The sequence below is a fragment of the Dipodomys ordii genome, unplaced genomic scaffold, assembly GCF_000151885.1.
Source record: "Dipodomys ordii isolate 6190 unplaced genomic scaffold, Dord_2.0 Scaffold124, whole genome shotgun sequence".
NCBI classification, from domain to species: Eukaryota; Metazoa; Chordata; class Mammalia; order Rodentia; family Heteromyidae; genus Dipodomys; species Dipodomys ordii.
This window is the reverse complement of record NW_012267340.1, coordinates 3119381-3125752: the sequence shown is the minus strand read 5'-3', so window position 1 is coordinate 3125752 and position 6372 is coordinate 3119381. Positions and strand designations below refer to the sequence as shown.

Genomic DNA, 6372 nt, shown 5'->3' with positions numbered 1-6372 from the left:
AAAGCTGGAAGTGGCGCTGTGGCTCAAGTGGTAGAGCGCTAGCCTTGAGCTGAAGAGCTGAGGGACAGTGCCCAGGCCCAGAGTTCAGGCCCCAGGACCAAAAAAAAAAAAGACCAGGGGCAGTCTGTCTGGTGGACTCCTCAAAGCACATGGGTGCAGGGACACTGAGGAAGATGTCATCTCCAATACACCGCACCACGCATGCCTGCCTCATGCACCGCTCACATTTGGAACAGCGGTTCAAGTCTACTGGATTCTGACTTTCTTCCTCTTTGTTCCCGTGCCTTTAAGAGGGATTTCGTTTTTGGTTGTTATTTTTTCTTAAATGTGTTTCTTTTAATGATATCTTGGAATGTGTGTCATTTAAGCCATTATAAAAGTAAGGGGCCACACATCATGGTGGTGCACACGTAATCCCAGTTACCTGGGAGGCAGAGAGAGGAGGATATTGGTTGGAGGCCAGTCCAGAAAAAAATAGTGAGAGCCTATCTCAAAAAGGAAGTTTGCCTGTAATCCTAGCTTGTTGGGAGGCAGAGGTTGGTGGACTGTCACCCAAAGCCAAGTCCTGCACAAAAACATGCAATTACATCTGCAAAAGAGAAAAGCAAGCGGGGCTGGGAATGTGGCTCAGTGGTGGCGTGCTTGCCTAGCACACACAAAGCCCTGGGTTCAATTCCTCAGTACCTCATAAACAGAAAAAGCTGGAAGTGGTGCTGTGGCTCAAGTGGTAGAACGCTAGCTTTTGAGCACAGAGAGGCTCAGGCTCAAGGACAGAGCCCAGGCCCTGAGTTCAAGCCCCGGGACCAGCAAAAGAAAAAGAAAAAAAAAGAATTGACTCAAGTGCAGAGCTTGTTTAACAAGCTTTGAGTTCAAAACCCCAACCAATACTGCAAAGCAAACAAACACCCAAGAAACCAGACTCACCATAAAGTTAAAGGGAGCTCTAAACCAGAGTGTAGTTTCTGTGAGTTTTAGCACAAGTGTGGGAGTAACTCAAAACTTCCCTCAAGCCTGGCTTGTAGTCGCACCTTCCCACTAACCCAGCTCCCAGTAACCACTCATCTGTTCCCCAGGAGGTACTCTCTCTTCTCTTCCACATCACCTAAGAGCTGGGCAGGGCAGCACACCCCTGTAACCCCAGCACTGGGGAGGCTGAGACAGAACTGTCTAGCCCTCCTCGGCTCATAGAGTGAGAGCCTGTCTCAAGAACACAAAAGCGGTTACGTCAGTGTGGTGATTCAGCCGACAGCCTGTGGACTGGTTCTACCTGTGCCAAGGTCCCATTCATCACTTCTGTGTGGGAGTCCATGGACACTGCATTGTACTGATTTAATGGGAAGGCAGTGCAAACGGGGGGGGGGGGGGGGGGGGGGGGGGGAGGGGGGGGAGGGGACGGCCGGGGAGTCATATGGAAAGTGAAGTCAATGTTGATTTCACAAGAAAAACTCTGCACGCGCACACACACACACACACACACACCAACACTACGTCCGGGTCTATCCTGTCACAAGCCAAATGACTTCAAGAGTCCCCATCCTGAGATTCTCTTTCCCACTTTTTCCCCCCCCCCCCAAGTGACTTATTTGGCAATATAAATCGAATCCTATTCTGTGAGCCTGGGATTTGTTTTCATTTTGAGACAAAACAAAACAAATCTTACTATATACATTAGGATGGCCTTGAACTCCATTCTCGAAGTGGTGGAGTTCTGGGATTACAGGAATACACCCCTGCGCTCAGCTAGGTCTGTCTTCCATCGTAGCTCGAGTCTATGACAGAACCTCTCAGGTGCTAAGCTAAATTCCTCTTTTAATCAACTGCAAATCATTTATCTGTAATTTGCTAAAACCAACCCGAGAAACTCAAGCCATCTTTATTGTTTTCCTGTTGGTGCTGCCAGGGATGGAAGCCAGGGCTTCACACACGGCTAGGCAAGTGCTTGACCACTGAGCTACACAGCCAGCCCCAATGAGAAATCAGAGAAACAAATTTTTTTTAAAGTCTTTTTGTTTTGTTTTCTGTCATGGGCCTGAACTCTGGGCTTGAGTGCTGTCCCTCAGCTCTTCAGCTCAAGCCTAGTGCTCTACACAAGCCACAGCACCACTTCAGGCTTTTTCTGCTTAGGTGGTGCTTAGGAATCGGACCCAGGGCCTCATGCATGGGAGGTAAGAACTCTACCACTGAGCCACTTTCCCAGACAGCCCCAAATTTTTAAAAATCTATAATTAAAGTACATTTTGGGGAGAGGGGAATGATACAGAATAATAAAACGTTTTATTTTATAAGAGACAAGATATTAAAATTACTCTAGGGAATTGCTACAAAAGTTTCTAAATGTGTAGTTTTATTTATCTCCACCCCAGCACTGCAGAGCATTCTGAAGCACTAGATCCTTATTCTATCAGACACTTCACCCTAAGAAAATGGAGTTTTTGTATTTTTCATTTATTCACATTATTTTCCAAATGTCTCCACATTTACTTTTTTAAAAATTTATTTTATTTTTTTGGTGCCAGTCCTGGGGTTTGAAGTCAGGGCCTGTGTACTGTCCCTGAGTTTCTTTACTCAAGGCTAGTGCTCTACTACTTGAGCCACAGTTCCACTTCTGGCTTTTTGGTGGCTAAATGGAAATGAGTCTCACAAATTTTGCTGCCTGGGCTGGCAATCCTCAGATCTCAGCCTCCTGAGCAGCTAGGATGACACGTGCCAGCCACTGTGCCCAGCTACCTTAGAGGCATGTTACTTTTATGATTTAAAAAGAAAGCTTGGGGCTGGTGGCTCACACCCATAATCCTAGCTACTCAGCATGAGATCTGAGGATCACGGTTCTAAGTATCTCCAATTAATCGCAGAAAAAGCTGGAAGTGGGGCTGTGGCTCAAGTGGCAGAGTGTTAGCCTTGAGCAAAAGAAGCTCAGGGATAGTGCCTGGCCCTGAGTTCAAGCCCCAGGACTGGTGAAAAATAAATAAAGGCATACAGCAGGGGTGGGGATGTTTAAAGGCCTGAGCAATCAATCACTTGTTCAACATAAGCCAGACACACACAAGCTTCTCCTCGGCTACCTGTACCCAGACCCTGTATGCTCCTTGAACGATGTTATTAATATCCACATGGCACCAACTAGAGCATGACTAGCCCATCTTGGCTTCCTGCCCCGCACCACAATCTTGATTCACCTTTGAGATTTTTTTTTTCCAGCCCTGGTCATGGGGTTTGAACTCTGGGCCTAGGCACTGTCCCTGAGCTCTTCAGCTCAAAGCAAGCGCTCTACCACTTGAGCCACAGCGCCACTTCCATCTTTCTGGTGGTTCACTGGAGATAAGCGTCTCAAGGACTATCCTGCCTGGGCTGGCTTTGAACCACGATCCTCAGATCTCAGCCTCCTGAGTAGCTAGGCCTTTCAAAACAAAACAAAACACAAAATACTGGGGTTTGAATTTAGAGGTCTTTTTGCTCCCTAAATAGGTACTATACCAACTTGAGCCTCATCCCATCCATTCTGCCTTCTTAAAATTAGTATGTCAAAATAAAACAAAGCGTTTTCATTCTGACATTGACATACATATCCATACTTTAAAGGTACTTTAATCATGGGCTGGGAAGGTGTCTCAGTGGTAGAGCGCTTGCCTTGCATGCCTGAGGCCCTGGGTTCGATTCCTCAGCACCACATAAGCAAAATGAAAAAAGCCTGAAGTGGTGCTGTGGCTCAAGTAGTAGAGTGCTAGCCTTGAGCTGAACACCTGAGGGACAGCGCTCAGGCCCAGAGTTCAGGCCCCACGACTGGACAAAAAATAAATAAATAAAGGTATTTTAATCAAAAATCTTCCTTGAGAGTATGGCTTTGTAATAGAGCTTGCATGAAGCCCTGGGTTTGATTTGTCAGTAGCACATACACAGAAAAAGTCAGAAGTAGTGCTATGGTTCAAGTGGAAGGGTGCTAGCCTTGGGCAAAAGAGGTTTAAGGACTGGGCAAAACCAAAAAACAAAGAACAAAAAAACCTTTGTTCTGACTACTATCTTTGAGATAGGTCTGCTGTTTGTGCCTAAGTTAGCCTGGCTCAAGACTGGTATGACAGGTATGTGGCACTATGTCCAGCTTTTAGAGGTTGAGATGGCGCCTCATAAACTATTAAACTGCGATCCTCTGGATCTCAGCCTCCCAAGTAGCTAGAAGGCACAAACCACTGTGTAGCAGCACTTAACATTTCTAAAGAAACAAAAATATAACAACTAATGATTTGCCCCAAATGACACAGCAACTATACAAATGTATTTTCTAACCATTTCTTGTTTTGGCTCCAAATACCCGTTCCGTTTTTTTTTTTTTTTTAAAGTGACTGCTTCAACAAAAGTGCTCTGTGTCTACAATCACAAAGGAGACTGGCAAAAGTACCCTTGGGCTTGTGACAGACGAGGCAGAAGACAAGGGGTCACTGAGGACAGTATCTGTCTCTTTTCAGGTGGTGGTTAGTCGTGTTTCCCACACATGGCCACCAGGAAAGGAAGCCTGAGCCCCGTGGGCCCCAGCTCACCCCGTATCCTCTCCTGAATCAAAGTCTGCCTTGTCCTCAAAACAAAGGCTGGGCCAGCCAGCCCCTGGGCAACTACAGAGACAAACTCACCGAGTGGGAAGAAGGGTGGATCTCCCGTGGCAGGTGGCCACTGTTGTAAGGAGCAGTCTAGACGTAAGGAACCAACGGTTCCTGTGCTTAACACGGACAGTACAGAAAGATGCCGGCGTCGGGGGCTGGGAGGCGGCTCAGTGTAGAGCGCTCTAGCATGCATGAAGCCCTGGGTTCCAGTCCTCAGTACCACAGACACAGAAAAAGGCAGAAGTGGCACTGTGGCTCAAGTGGTGGGGTGCTAGCCTTTGCAGCTCAGGGACAGTGCCCAGGCCCTGAGTTCAAGCCCCAGGACAAGCAAAAACAAAGAAAAGAAAAGAAATATGCCAGCGTTGTAACAGTAAATAAGGAGGTATAGCTGAGGAGCCCGGGTGCACAGGGGTCTGGGTCTGAGGGCCACACCATAAAACCAAAACAAATACAAAAAAAGAGGCAACAAAGAAAAAGCTGGGCAAGATGAGTCACACCTTTAACTCCAGCTACTCAGGAAACAGAGATTAGGACAACTGAAGTTCAAATTTAGCTCCCCCCTCCCCCCCCCGCCCCTAAATATTAGTGAAAGCATATCTCAACAAAGAAGCTGACATGTAAAATCAGGCAAGGGGCTTAGGAAGAAGGCTGGAGGTATAAGGAGAAGGCACAAGAGTAAGGAACCCTATGTGAAAAATACCTAAGGCCAAAAGGACTTCGGTGTGGCTCAGGAGTAGAGCACCTGCCTAGGCCCTGAGTCAATTCTTCCTCCAGTAAAAGTCACTAAGGGCGTCATAGCTCATCAACATTCTTCCTTTCCTTCTTCCCACCCCTCCTCCACCCCCGGCCACTTCTAGACCTTGAATTCAAGGCCTGGACACTCTCCCTGAGCTCTCCCACTTGTGTCACAGCTCCACTTCTTGCTTTTGTGCTGGTTAATTGGAGGTAAGAGTCTCACGGGCATTAGTGGCTCACAATTATAATCCTAGCTTCCCAGGAGGCTGAGATCTGAGGATTGCAATTTGAAGCCAGACCAGGCAGGAAAGTCTGTGAGACTCTTACCTCCAATTAATCAAGAAAAAGCCAGGAGTGGTGCTGAGGCTCAAATGGCAGAGTGCTGGCCTTGAGCAAAAAGGAGCTCAGGGACAGTGCCCAGGTCCTGAGTTCAAGTTTCAGGACCGACAATACACACATGCATATACACATACAGATGTACATATACTGTCTATGGACTTTCCTGCCTGGGCTGGCTCTGAACCTCGATCCTCAGGCCTCAGCCCCCTTAAGTAGCTAGGATGATAGGCGTGAACCTGGCAAGCTGCTCACCCATACCATCAACAATTCAAGGCTTTGCTAACTACCACCACCCAATGACTTGGGAGGTTTCTCAAACCATGAAGAATAATTTCATGAAATCTCAAAGACAGGAAATAAAAAAAAAAAAAGAAAAGAAACAAACTTTCCAACCTAATCTACCACCTCCCACAGCCAGGGAAAGCAAGTGCTCAGGCAGGGGCAGCGCTTGTGGGGAAAGCGGAGAAAGAGACCACAGATCTCTACTCTGCCCAGTTCTCAAAGAGGAAAGGGTCAGGGGTCGACGGAGGAGACGCAGGAAAAAGGAAGCAAATCTCAAGGCTCAGACCCCTGAAGCCCACCCAGGCCACTGCACCCCCCCCCGGCCCCTGCAGCCCACCCAGGCCCCTGTACCCCCTGACCCCTGCACTGCACCCAGGCCCCTGCACCCCCCGGCCCCTGCAGCCCACCCAGGCCCCTGCACCCC

At 47.9% G+C, this 6372-nt stretch overlaps 1 protein-coding gene across 1 annotated transcript in view; it reads right to left on the bottom strand.

The window, feature by feature from the left end:
- The window catches only part of Gk5 (glycerol kinase 5 (putative)), a 62607-nt gene that overhangs the window by 26378 nt on the left and 29857 nt on the right, over positions 1 to 6372 (bottom strand). The gene's annotated exons all lie outside the window — the stretch shown is intronic.